At 32.1% G+C, this 15,592-nt stretch overlaps 1 long non-coding RNA gene across 1 annotated transcript in view; it reads left to right on the top strand.

Moving 5' to 3' along the window:
* The first annotated feature begins 2,500 nt into the window (after window positions 1-2,500).
* The window catches only part of LOC111087402, a 69,329-nt gene continuing 56,237 nt past the window's right edge, over window positions 2,501-15,592 (top strand). Inside the window, exon 1 of the long non-coding RNA XR_002612105.1 lies at window positions 2,501-2,655. This is a non-coding gene — a long non-coding RNA (uncharacterized LOC111087402). The remainder of the gene's footprint in view (window positions 2,656-15,592) is intronic.

The following is a 15,592-nucleotide window of genomic DNA, read 5'->3' as shown; positions in this document are numbered from 1 at the left end:
TTACTGTGGTAAACGAAATAATAATTTGATCTAAGTAACAGTTTTTCTTCTTCCCCATTTGTAAAAAATCCTTATGTTATAAAAAAATTAATATTTTTTTCGAGATCTGCGTAGCTGAATTATGAAAAATCCGTTATTTAAACCAAAATAATTTTTATGAAGTTTAAATTCGCAGACCTGTGTTATTAGTTTCTTTTATGCCTTTGAAGTCTGAATATTAAGAACTTAAGTAATTCTTTCCTTATTTTTCTTTTATCACAAGGTTACTTTTCTTATTTTAATCTATTACTTATTTTACTTTTAGTAGTTCCTACGTCTTAGTTAAAGAAATATATTAAATAGCATTTTGGTACACAAATATAAAACCTAGCCAGTAGGCAGATCACTCTCGTGTAGCTGAATAACAACCAGAAATTTACAACCTACTATATTACTTGAATTACTACCAGAAGTTTACGACATGTTACATTACCTGAATTACAACCGTAAGTTTACGACATGTTGCATTACTCGAATTACAACCATACGTTTACAGCCTGCTGCATTACCTGAATTAGTACAAGAAGTTTACAACCTAGTGTATTACTTGAATTACCACTAGAATTTTACAACTTGTACTGTCGCCTTAATTACAATCACATATTTACAAATTGCTGTAGTACCTGAATTACTACTAGAAGATTACAGCCTCGTATATTAACTGAATTACTACTAGAAGTTTACAACCTCGTATATTACATAATTACTACTAGAAGTTTACAACCTCTTATATTAACTGAATTATTACTAGAAGTTCACAACCTGTTATATTAACTGAATTACTACTGGAAGTTTACAACCTCTTATATTAACTGAATTACTACTAGAAGTTTACAACCTGTTATATTAACTGAATTACTACTGGAAGTTTACAACTTGTTATATTAACTGAATTACTACTAGAAGTTTACAACTTGTTATATTAACAGAATTACTACTGGAAGTTTACAATATTTCGTATTATCTGAATTACTACCAGAAGTTTACAACCTACTGTATTATCTGAATTATTACCAGAAGTTTACAACTTACTGCGTTACCTAAATTACTATCGGGAGCTTACAACCTGTTGTATTACCTAAATTACTACCAAAATTCACAACCTGCTGTATTACTTGAATAACAACTAGAACAATTGAATAGAGTTGTTTAAACATTTGTTTAACAACAAGTAAAAGCTTGGAATGGTCTATTCTTTCATTGGGGGTGTATCTGTGAGCCAGACTAGTTTCGAAGAATTCCACTCCTCATCAGTGACCCTGGACACTACCAATGAAACTTCAGACCAAACCAAGTCTTTATAGTAGTGAGGTATCGAAAATCGAAATGGTGTATTTAAGTGTTTTACACTCACGAAAAAGACCTTCAAATACCTATAGATTTTCCCTGTGTTAACAACTTGCAGAATTTTATAAATTTGTTTACTATCTATTTGCTAATATCTTTTCCTTATCAAAATGTGAATTTCGATGAAGAAATAACAACGTAGAGGCCTAATTTATTCTTTATTATCTGCTGAATTACCTGAACTTTAATCAAAATAATGTGTCATCTGTTTTAAGATTACATTTTCAACCAGAAATCTACAAGGTTCTGAGCATTAATTAACAAGAATATTGAAACTGCTATATTACTATACTGTATTACTTAAATGTCAATGAGCAGTCTGTAATTTACTGTGTTATCTGAGCTACAACAACACATCTACAGTATGTTGCGTTATCTAGACTACAAAAATAACTCAAAACTATACAGACTACAACCAGAGCTGAACAATATGTTATGTTTATTTCGAAAAAAATAACAACAAGAAGTATTCAATCTGTTGTATTACTTAAACTACAACAAGGACTGTTAATCTGTTACCTTATCTAATCTACAGTTGGAAGTCTACAATCTGATCATTTACCTTGATTACACCTACAAGTCAAGAATCTGTTATTTTCAATTGTTGAAACAAACCAAACCAACAATGGTAAATAAATAATATGTGTAAACCAACGGATAAACTATTAAAATTATTGTATTTAGAATAGGATACGTTACTTATATAAACTATCTGTTAATATTTGTATTTGTGTTATTTCTTATTATTGTATCAATACTTACATAAAACAATGCCTGAAAATATCTTTTCACTCTTATGATTGTGTATAGAGACTTCGTCAAAGTTCAAGATATTAAAATCTTAAGAATGCTATTAACGTCTCTACACTAAAGGCCAACCTTTATATTTGTTCGTTTTAGGTTTCTTTTTCTTCACAAAATTCGATTTTTTAATCTTTCGGTCTAGAAAAATAAGGCGTTTAGATAAGATCTTAACATCCGATAAGATGTTATCCGCTTGTGGTAGGACATGTTCTTTCCATAATGTTCTGCAATAGCATTGTTAGTATTGAGGTCACGCGCATGTTCAGATATTCGATCATGTACGGTCGGCAAGTTTCTCCTATATACAAGTTACTCCATAAACAACGTTTTTACTATGGCATCTATCGTGTAGTTCATATTTAGTAGCTTTACAGATATTTTTCATACATCGTGTTTCTTTCTTGTATGCTGAACTTGTTATTAATGATTTAAGGGAGATACCTGGTTTTTGTACTATTTTAATAGGTAAGTCTGATTCTCTAAGTATTCTCTTTAATTTTGTGGTGATATTATCACTTATATATGGAATCACCCAAGTAGCCTGAGCTTTAAATGTGCTTTCTTTATTTGTACGGTTCAAGAGGACATGTCTATTTTCTTTTTGCCTGTCAGGATTCCCGTGGATAAGCAATTTTCTAAAAGAGTCATCATGTGTATCGATGTTCGATTTACTGGCGACGGTGTTCCAACTTAGATTAAACAGGGATAGTTACCTTGTAGGATATCGATAACACCTGACGAAGCGAAATATTGAGCTAATAAAGTTACATTATATAGGTCGTTATTTTATCTACAATCTGTTATTTTACCTTGATTACAACTAGAAGTCTAAAATATGTTGTTTTACCCAGATTACATCTAGAAGTCTAAAATATGTTGTTTTACCTACATTATAACTAGAAGTCTACAATCTGTTGTCTTACCTAGATTACAACCAGAAGTCTAAAATCTGTTGTTTTACCTATATTATAACTAGAAGTTTACAATCTGTTGTCCTACCCAGATTACAACCAGAAGTCTAAAATATGTTGTTTTACCTATATTATAACTAGAACTCTACAATCCGTTGTCTTACCTATATTACAAATAGAAGTCTACAATCTGTTGTCTTACCCAGATTACAACTAGAATCTATAATCTGTTGTTTTACCTTGGTTACACCTAGAAGTCTACAATTTATTATTTTACATTGACTACAACTAGAAGTCTACAATCTGTTGTTTTATCTAGGTTATAATTAGAATCTACAATCTATTGTTTTATCTTGATTACAACTCGAAGTTTACATACAACAAGTTGTTTTACTTTGATTACAACTAGAAGTTTACATACAACTTGTTGTTTTACTATGATTACAACTAGAAGTTCACAATATTGTTTTGCCTGTACTACCAATAAAATATACTGTTATCTAAACTAAATCAAAAGCCTACACTTTACTTTGTTAGCTGAACTAAAACTAGAAGTAAACAATATGCTCTGTTATGTGTACTATGAATAAAAAACACCAGTGCAATTCAAGCCACAATAAAAGTATTAACCATATTGTGTTACTAGAAACATTATAAAAATTTACAACCTGCTATGTTACCTAAAATAATACCAGAACTGTATTATCTGTTGAGGTGTTAGCGATAAGCAAATTATCTATAATTTGAGCTAGAAAGAAGGAAACATTCTGTTATATTGTTTAAATAATAAAAAGTCCATAATTTGCTATGTTACCTGAATTACATCGAGAAATAGGTAATTGGATGTGTTGTCTGAACTACATCCTAAAATGGATAATCTGAACTACATTCGGAAATAGATAACCTAATTTCTTATCTTAACTACAGCTTGGAATATGTAATCTGAACTACATTCTGGAAAGTATAATCTAATTTTTATATTATTTACAGCTTGGAATAGGTAATCTGAACTACATTCTGAAATATATAATCTAATTTTCATCTTAATTATAGCTTGGAATAGGTAATCTGAACTACATTCTGAAATATATAATTTAATTATTTATCTGAACTACAGCTTGGAATATATAATCTGCTGTGTTATCTGAATTACATCAAAATATAGATCATTTAATGTAACTTAAAATTTTTGAGGGTTAACACTTGTAATTGTATTATATATATCTTAGACTGCATAAAACAATAAAGGGATAATTAAAATTTATAATATTTTAGCACATACATATATAGCCATATCTTGTAATTGCTATAATGAGTAGCAATTATCGGATGATTAACAATATATATATATTCATTTTCTATCAAACAGTTTGCAGTATATTTCAATTTTATACTGAACAATTTTTCATATACTTTAATCTTCCACCCAACAATTTTTCAATATGTTTTAGTTTTCTACGAAACAATTCATACTCTGTTAATTTAGCCTTGTCTTTTGTTTCTACACTTGTTATTGCTTTGTTACCTACTTTACGCAAGTATAGCTTCTGTTACAATTTAAGTAACGCTATTAGCATCAAAACATATCGTTGTTTACAAGACAAAGTAGGGACAGTTCTGTTTAAACTATATCTGTAAAAAAATATCTCTAAATACGACGATTTTATATAATGGAACAAATAACAGTTAACGCTTTAACTTGTGTTAGTTGCATTAAAATATGTTATTCTATTTTCACGATAAAGCTATCTGAAAACACAGGAAACTGCTTTGAGAACACGGTTCGATGGGTACAAGCTATTCTATTTTAACATAGCGTTGCTTGTACGTATGTAAACAGTCATTAGTAATTAACTATACCATTAAGTCTATAACTACAGAGAGCAGGAATTACGAAATTAGCTTCATAATTATAGTTCCAAGTTTACCTAGAGGAGGTTTACTTTGTAGAGACAGAAAATGTCTGACTGGAACACAGCAGTCCTCGAATGACACTTTCACAAATGTGTCATGCGTCTGAATGAGAAATAAATCAGCTATTTTGCTTTTTTGAGTTAACAGTTTCGGCATTTCACTTTATAATAGATATAAATGATGTTGAAATGGGAATCAAATAAATATGCATAAAGTACTGAATTTACAAGGTGGCCTCAAAAGCCAAATGATAACCAAAACAGAAGAATACGCTTTAGTGTGATATAGCAAGTCTTCACACAAAAACCAACAGCTTAATACAATTCAAAAATATCTTTGTAAAGAACATTTCTCGGACAATATTGAACGTCAGGCAAGATGAGTAATGTCGAATAAAGAAACTGTTTGTTGTAACTAATTCTTTCGATTTAAATAGTTCGTAGTATTCGATTAAAAATAAGTCGCTTGTAATCACAGCGAAAACAAATATAAGGCAGAATTCAGTTATTGTTCATGTGAAAACTCTTCCATGTAAATGTTTTGTGATAAATAAAACTATTCTATGTAAATGTTTTGCAATTTGTGAAACTGCTATGTAAATGTTTTGTGATATATAAAACTATTCTATATAAATGCTTTGCGGTACGTGAAAAAACTTCTTTGTAAATGTTTTGGAATCTGTGAAAACTGCTATGTAAATGTTTCGTGAAATATAAAACTATTCTATATAAATGTTTTGCAATTTGTGAAACTGCTATGTAAATGTTTTGTGATCTGAAAAATCTTCTATTTCATTGTTTTGCAATATGTTAATATTTTGCCATATAAATGTTTTGCTGTATGTGAAAACTCTTCTTTTTCAATATTTTCTAATATATGAAAACTCTTCTATATGATTGTTTTTCGGTATCTGAAAATATTCAATATAAATGTTTTGCAATAAGTGAAAAATCATCTATATAGAATTTTTTCAAGGTGTGAAACTTTTATATCAATGTTTAGCGGTATGTGAAATCCCTTTTTATAAATGTTATGCAGCGTGTGAAAACGGTTCTATATCAATTTTATTAGCTTGTCAAAATTCCCCCTCAAAAGTTCATTCTATTTGTAACCTGTTAAATTATCAAACATTTCATGATATCGTTAAAAATGTTTAGCACATTCAACAAACCAATGAAGAGATACAGATGGCAAATGTATTACTGGCGTATATGGTGGTGAATAAAAACTGTTATATTAATATATTACCACCAAAACTTATATTTCCCCAGTGACACAATGGTGAATCTGAAGGCTTATAACGTTAAAAACCGGGTTTCGGTAATTGTAGTGGTCACAGCACAGATAGCCAATTGTGTAGCTTTGTACTTAACAACAAAACCAAAAGTTATAAAGTACGTTTACTTTTGACACATGTGTGTTCTATATTGTTGCTGTATTGATGGGTAGATCTTAAGGATTAAAGAAACCTTTTCGATAACACAGCAGGCTATTCCTCTGCTTTTAGCCCGGCATGGCCAGGTGGTTAGGGCGCTCGACTCGTGATATGAGGGTCGCGGGTTCGAATCCCCGTCCTACCAAACATGTTCGTCCTTTCAGCCGTGGTGGCGTTATAATGTTATGGTCAATCCCACTATCCGTTGGTAAAAAGAGTAGCCCAAGAGTTGGCGGTGGGTGGTGATGACTAGCTGCCTTCCCTCTAGTCTTACACTGCTAAATTAGGGACGGTTAGCGCAGATAGCCCTCGTGTAGCTTTGCGCGAAATTCAAACCAAACAATCCTCTGCTTTTAAAAATTTGATAAACTATTTTAGGAATCTGTAGGAACGGAGATGTTCAAACCCTCTTACTGGCAACTGATTGATTTCTTATTTAAATCTTTTCAAAACAAAGATAATTTTTGTAAAAATATTTGAAGCATGTCAATTAACAAGTTTTATCAATAGATGAGTTTTAATTCTAATTTTTCTGTTTTGAAGGTATTATGTAGTACTTGCCATGTTGTTATGCCTAGTCGATTCTATATGAATGACAAGGTTTTTTACGTGTACATACGTGTAGTATGCATTCTTATGTAAAAGAAAGTAGACATATATGTTTTAATTCCTATAATTGTTTTTATATGAAGATACTTTTCTGCTACAGCTTCCGGTGGCATTTAAAATAACGTTAAATATAAGCATGCTATTAGTTACATGCAATGATACTGTGTTAGAAACAGCTTAGAATTAGTTAAATAAAGATACAGAAGTTATAAACCTGCTCAATTTCTGGTGTGAATGTATAGAGATTAATTGTAAGTAACAGAGTAGAAATTATGAAAAAGGTTCTAAGACAACAAAGCGCATACTTTCCTGTTTTCTTTTGTCTGATTTTACAATAAAATTAACGAGTCTGATTTAGAAATAAATATCAAATATAGACGATTCAAATCCAGCTAGCTTTACAACTATACTGCCATCAACCAATGAATCTGTATACGTATAATAGTACTGTCTGTTTTTTAGCACTACTTCGCCTACTGTTAATGGATCTTCATCAAATTTGGTATGGGGGTTTTGGGTTTATGCGGACATAGACGCAAGTTTGCGGTTTCACATTTTGTGTTTTGCAGATTTTATGGGCGCTTTTGTATTTTTTACAATTACATATAAGGGAAGCAACTTTTTATGTCGTAAGATAACCTTTCATTAATCAAGAATTTTCATAATTTCCGTCCAGGAAAACGTGTACTCCAGCTAGTAAGTGAATATGTATATGTATATATATACATATAATTGAATTGTTGCCCCCTAGTGGCACTGCGGTATGTCTGCGGAGTTACAACGCTAGAATCCGGGTTTCGATACCCATGGTGGGCAGAGCACAGATAGCTACACATTGTGTAGCTTTGTGCTTAATTCTAAACAAACAAATGAATTGATTCAACATGAGACCGACTTGCTATCCAGGCTAAATCTGAGTCTTGAGTCTTAAAACAAAAACTTATTCTTACATTAATCCAGCAGCAACTCACTATTTTTAGTTAACCTAAAACTTTCGAAACTAAGTCTTTCTTATAAAAATATGATGGAAAAAAATAACAACGTAGAACTTTAATAAAACTCATGTATATATCTGGTCAACAGCCTTGATTTTTATTTTTATGCTTCTTAGCCATAGTCTTTAAGACTCAACTTTGACATTATTAGCGGTTAGCAATGGATTCTGATCCCATAAAGACGTCACTAACAACTGTACACTCTGTGATTTGATGAAGCAGAGAGACAAACATGCTAGAGTAAGCATTCCATACACGAATACAGCTATAACTGTATAAAGCTTTCAGCAAATCAAAGTTATCTTGTTCTGGATTGAAGATAAACAGGGCTATTAGAAACGTCTGAACGCTTTACATGTAGAAATTCTACAAGGAACTATAAGAATAGCCATAATATGCTAAATACAGTATAAACATATGATGTGGAAGACTGTAACCCAAAATAATATATATATATATATATATATATATATATATTATGCTATTCGTACTAAACAACAAACTATGTTTATTATTAGACTTCTCTTCAACGTTCCTTACACTGTTATACGTTTCAGGCCTTTGTCTCATTATGTATAGTGGAATATTACATCAGACAACATACTAAATTAGATATGAAATTCTTATTGCAGTCATAGAATATTAAGAAGAGTGGCATAATGTTTAGCGCAGGTGTACAAAACTTAAATATTTTATATTGTGGTAAGATTAAGAACGTTTGGAAGTATCACGCTGAAAGTTAACTGTTATGATAAATTACAACAATCTTGGACATTTGTTAAAGTAGAGGGTCAAGTCCTCTAAGAACTTTTAGTGTATTCAGTAGCATATAAAAGTGACTTACTGATTATATACAAATATTAAGTACTTTTCCGACGAAAATCTCTGTACGTTCTAAAAGAGTTGAACGCCATCTATTGATTAGAATTATGTTTCAGATGCCAATAATTTAAGTTAGAGAGACGGTTTAAGTTAATATAATTATTATTATAATATCATTTTCACATCACTTGTGTCTTCATTTTTAGAATACTCTCACTGTGCTTCTGCGTGATTGATTTTTTTTCCTGCGGAACGTGTAACCCTCAAATTACCGACTTCCTTTTTAAACTTTTCACCACCTAGAAACCATATATTGCATTATATTGAGTTGTTTTATGTTTCGTCTGATACATCAGTCAATTCCATGAACTGACCAAATATTATTTTCAGTGAAATCCCATATTTTCCATTTAAAATATACAGTGAACCTCAGCAGTAATTAATGGAATATTGATGGTGTTTTATCTTACAGAATTTTTCGTGATTCATTTGCTAATAAGGAACCTGTAAACCAACAAACATAAATAGTTCAGAAAAAAGTGTTTAAAAGATCCATTAACCCCACCAGTAGCCCTAGGGTTAAACATATTAAAAATAAACATGAAGCCTAATCTGTCATCTGATTCATCACTTGTCATTCAGTTATACTAATTTCGCGGATGCGATAATATTTATTTTCTGTATTTTAAATAGCTTGTCTGCTGTGTGGCTTAGAAGAATAAGTTAGTAGCATCAAAACTACATGTTCTTTTTATCCTATACAGCTACATACGTTCATTATGGTGACAACTAAGAACATAGTTAAAAATAAGTTGCTTACTTGAACTATACGCTCCATCAAGCACCTTTTATGATAAATAAAAACAAACAAACAAACGTTTGCTTGCAACTTATGACAGTACAAAGTCATTACTGTGTGAAAAATTATGGTGTTATTTCTAACCATCAAAGCTAAAATTCTGCACATTTTCATACATCATTTGTCTCAAGACATTACTTCTTTAACGTGCTGCCTGTTTCACAAATAATACTTACGTTACAAGTAAATCTAGTGGAATAAGAAAGAGTAATTTTTGATTATTTAGTTAAAATTATCCATGATTATATCATAATGATCTCCATACATTACTTCACTAATTAGGCTCCGCAGGGAAAACGAATCCTGTGTGATTATTCTTTGGTAACTGGAGCATTCTAGCAAAATTAAAATGATTTCGAATACACGAATAAGTAAATCACGTAACAATCACAACCGATATAAATTGAATGTGGAACAGAATGTATCATAACTACATTTTGACATTGTTTAGTGTTTCCTAGGCAATGTGATACAACCACAAATTGATCGCTCTTTGGAAAGGTATGTAACAGCCATTTCCTACGCGACCCCAGTGGCACAACGGTATGTCTGCGGACTTATAACGCTAGAATACGGGTTTCGATACCCGTGGTGGGCAGAGCACAGATAGCCCATTGTGTAGCTTTGTGCTTAATTACAAACAAACAAACAATTTCCTACGCAAAATATTCATACACTCAAATCATAAATATGTGTTCTGATCAAAGATTTTGAATTTCTAAAACGTACTATCTATTTTACATAATGGCGTTGGAAAACAAAGGAATATGGTTCAACTTGGGGAACCAGGGTCGTCCAGAAAAAGACCTGCAACAAATCGTATTTCATTCATGGCAAGCAAAATGCATCTTGAAACAGGTTGGAATTTACTAACACAAAGATTATAGCAAAAGTAATCTGCGTAATCCAGGCGATACTACGCAACATAATCAAAAAGGATATCTGGGCCACCGATGGTCACTGCAAGAGACTTAAATGTCTTTTTTATTGTTTAATGTCACCTATCTCCCAGTGGCTCAGCAGTAAGTAAGATGACTTATAACGCTAAAAACCGGGTTTTGATGTATGTGGTGGGCACAAAACAGATAGCCCATTGTGCAGCTTTGTGCTTAAGTACAAACAAACAAAACCTATCTTACAAAGAAAATATAATTTAGTTGTTTGTTTCTTTTAGTAAATAACGTACGAATCTTTTGTTCGGGTTTTTTTCATTGGGAACACTTAAATTATGGTCTTCCAGTGAGACATGGGTAAGTTTAGGGACTTACAAAGCTAAATCCGATTTTCAGTTCCCCGCACTGTACACAACAGATAGCCCAATGTGAATTTGCACAAACAAATAACCGTAAATTAAATAGGTGATATCAGCTTCAGGGTTAAAAGTAACAAAAAATAAAATAAAATTCCGATGTATTTGAATCGTCTGGGTCTTGATTTCAAGACCTATTACACAGTGTAACTTGGAAATGGCCGTTAGGTGAGAAACTGTTATTTGGTATTTTCAACCTGCACGAGAATGGGCTAAACGACTACACCATAGACTCTGAGAGATGAGATAAACCCATCCATAATTTAAAGTTACGAGCTAGAAGCACAGCCACCAGTCAGCAGCACCAGTCACCTATCTCACTTACCTTAACCGAAAAGAGGCATTATTTGTCACTGTTATAACGTGTTACAGCATATTACACCTCGAACCTTGAACTTTACGATTCAAATCCCGGCGTCTCAACCATTAAGCCACGCCTGCCACAGTGTATAATATCCTAGCTCGGTTAACAAAATTCTGCCAATTACTTTATAAGTGTAGCAAGGTTAAATTTTTCGACAGGCTATATAATATATAACTTCCAAGTTGATATAACTTCATAATTCAAGTGATAACATCAATCCGGCATATGAAACGTTTGTGTAAAATAAAAGAATAGACGAGATAATCAAATCTAAACCACAAAAGGAACATTTTCTTACTGATTTAATTCAACTAAAAATATATTTTACTATGCATACCTTTCATTGTTTATCTTCCGTTGCCCCCCAGTGGCACAGCGGGATGTCTGTGGACTTATAACGCTAAAAAACGGGTTTCGATAATCGTGGTGGATTGAGCACAGATAGCCCATTGTGTAGCTTTGTGCTTAATTATTAAACCAAATTATTTTCCGTTATTTATCAATTTTTAAAGTGTTTTTTTTCTGTACATTTTTCTCACAATTCCAAATCTTTTGCAAACTCTTTCTGCATAACTGATTTCTTACATTTTAAATTCACACACATAGTTTACTTAAACCTCATGTGGAATAATCTAAATATAACGGTAAAGCCAATTTTAAATAAATTAGGCTCTCTAAGTAATATATATATAAAAATGATACATCGGTTTTCTCTTATTTATTTCGATCATCTCACTTACATGTATTTTTTTATGTTAAAAAAAGAGGATATTCAAGGAATGGAAATCTAAGTTTGTTTAAATCGAACCGTTTAATACTCTGGGTGGTCTGGAAATAGGAGAATAAATCTCAGACGGCAAAATCTGGTCATGGATTAAAAAAAAAATAAGCTTCTTGAGAAACACGATACCCTATTTTTGTGGATTGAAAACGTAGATACGATTAACATAAAAGCTTGAATAATAACAGACGAGTTCAAACAATCATCGCTCCAGGATATGCTCAGAAGATGATAAAAAACAACACTTCAAGTAAAAATTAACACCAAATTCATGATTTGGTCTGTAAAGTAAAAGTGGTTAGAGTCAATGCAGAATGTTTGTGCATATTAACAACATAATAAAACCTAACTGCTTATACTAATAATGTGGACTTTTCAAATGAATGTCGAATATGATGTATTCAAATTTATCGAATATGGTGTATTTAAATTTTATCGAATATGGTGTATTTAAATTTTATCGAACATGGTGTATTTCAAGGTTATCGAATATGACGTATTTCAAGTTTATCGAATATGACGTATTTCAAGTTTATCGAATATGGTGTATTTCAAGTTTATCGAATATGACGTATTTCAAGTTTATCGAATATGACGTATTTCAAGTTTATCGAATATGGTGTATTTCAAGTTTATCGAATATGGTGTATTTCAAGTTTATCGAATATGGTGTATTTCAAGTTTATCGAATATGGTGTATTTCAAGTTTATCGAACATGACGTATTTCAAGTTTATCGAACATGACGTATTTCAAGTTTTAACTACTAAACTAATTAGATATTCGAACAAAACTATTGATCGTTTATAATGAGTCACGAATAAGTGATCTATCAACCGCTTTCTTTTTACATAACATGACCATGCATTTACAGTATATTCAAACTTTTTGTACTAAAGAATAGATTCAGGTTTATATAAAGATGTATTTAATTTTAAAGCTAAACATAATAATCAATGTATATTAATAATCGATCAGCGCACACACTTATCAGTGACGACATTCGATAATTTACCTGTTACAAAAACTTGCTATGTTATATGAACATTATCTATCTATATGGGAAGTTGTGTTTACCTGTTACAAAAACTTGCTATGTTATATGAACATTATCTATCTATATGGGAAGTTGTGTTTACCTGTTACAAAAACTTGCTATGTTATATGAACATTATCTATCTATATGGGAAGTTGTGTTTACCTGTTACAAAACTTGCTATATTATATGAACATTATCTATCTATATGGGAAGTTGTGTTGAAGAAGACATCAGACTCTTAGCATAAATCTTCACATCATATTAACTCTTTTTTTGATGTGTTTTTAGAGAGCTTCACAAGCAGATTACTAGTGCGCAGTCTAAGTCGACTAACAAATTAAGACCTACTATCGATTCTCGCAGCCACTTCATTTTAGAACAATCGATTTGGATTTAATGTGAACTTTTCTTCAGTGAGGCTGGGCTGTTCCATAAGTCGACTGGTCGTAAACAGTATCAAAGTCCTGTCTCAGCTGCGCACATTTTCAACGCATTATTGATCGGAAGGTTATTGATGGAAGAGGATGTCGAATCTGGTATAGGAGGTATAATCATCAAACAAAGGTGTTTCCAGTTGCATGAGTATCATCTTAGCTTCTAAGGATCTACACCTATACTAGCATGTTCAGATCTTAACGTTCCCCCCCCAAAAAATTCACGTTTATTGTTCTTAATGTGATTTTGAAAATAAAGTTTACCTACGTATTGGAGAAACGGTTTCAATGTTAGCTTAGGGGGTGCAGCAGTAATGCTTAACGAGAAAGAATATACAGAAAAATCTTCTTGTTCAAAGTATTGAGGATCTAATAGTTAGCGTGCCCAGACATTGAATCAGATGGTTCAAAGTATTGAGAATCTAATAGTTGGCGTGCCCAGACATTAAATCCGATGATTCAAAGTTCGCCTCCCATTGCTGAAAAAACGCGCTTCACCGCCCATCACCAATTCTTAGGCTACTGTTGTCACACCGAATAGTGCGATTTGACTATCACTCTTATACGCATCAACGGCCATAAAGTATACAGCGTGATTTTTTAAATTTCTTTTGGCAGTAACTAGGTGTGAACCACGGAACCTTACGTTCACAGTTCAACACGCTAACCACTGAGTCGCGCTTGTACCAAAGGTGGCCGGAATGTCAGTAAATATAATTCATTTCAGACAGATGACAACAAAGGTATAAAACTTAATAATAATAATGTGGACGAAGAAGCCTTACAAGACATTTTGGACAACACATTGTATATTTAATAATTTCTATACTACAAGTACACAAATTTATATCGGAGCACAATGGAGAAGGTAGTTTGATATTTCTTTAATGTGATAGAACACGGTTGTTTAAGTTTTGATATGAAAATAACAATCATACTAAAATATCCTATCAAGTGAAAATTTAGGATTAAAAATTGTTGTTTTGAAGAGAACAGTTAACTTCTGTCTTAAATATCTTATCAAGGGAAAACTGAGGATTAAAGGTCTTTTGAAGAAAACAGTTAAATTCTGTCTTGAATACCCTATCAAGTGAAGACTTAAAGTACAGGCGTGCGAGAGATAGTAGTAATGGACTAAAGCGTGTACTATTAATATAGTTGCAGGGTTCTCTTCTTCATGACCTACCTAGTATTAACAAAACCCGAAATGGCGGATAGTGTTTTAATAGTTATAACACGCAACTGAATAACAGTGTTATCTAGAGCTTCACTTTAGCTTATAAAGAAGTAGGTTTAATTTGCATACGTAGTTTATGCAAGGAAGTAAAAATAAAATAAAAGGACAGAGAGACTAGCAATGAAAAAAAAAACATATCATTAAAGACAACAAGGCCAAAGAAATAGGCATTGCATACAGATTGCAGAAAAATATAACCAGGGTACAAACTGCAATGTGGAAAATATGAATTGTGTCCTAGTAAGAAAGGCATATGAGAAATAGAACCTACCACAGCGGTGGATATATACTGCTGCCCACCAGCGGCACAGCGGTGGATATACGCTGTTGCCCCCCAGCGGCACAGCGGTGGATATACGTTGTTGCCCCCCAGCGGCACAGCGGTATGTTTGCGGACTTACAATGCTAGAAACCGGGTTTCGATACCCGTGGTAAGCATAACACAGATAGACTATTGTGTAGCTTTGTGTTTAACTTCAAACAAACAAATATACAGTGCCTGTTTGTATTTAACTTCTATTCGCATGCCTCGCGTGTGAAATGAAATTATAGCTAAATTATTATTATTATGCGGTTATATAACAGTGATGAAATCGATCACAATGTAATTTATATACCTACTGAAATAGTTAATGTCTACTTAATGTGTTTGTTTGTTTGTTTTTGAATTTCGCGCAAAGCTACACGAGGGCTA

This window comes from Limulus polyphemus, unplaced genomic scaffold (assembly GCF_000517525.1).
Source record: "Limulus polyphemus unplaced genomic scaffold, Limulus_polyphemus-2.1.2 Scaffold2110, whole genome shotgun sequence".
Taxonomy (NCBI): Eukaryota; Metazoa; Arthropoda; class Merostomata; order Xiphosura; family Limulidae; genus Limulus; species Limulus polyphemus.
The sequence above is the reverse complement of the archived record's forward strand: the minus strand, read 5'-3'. Positions and strand labels throughout refer to the sequence as shown.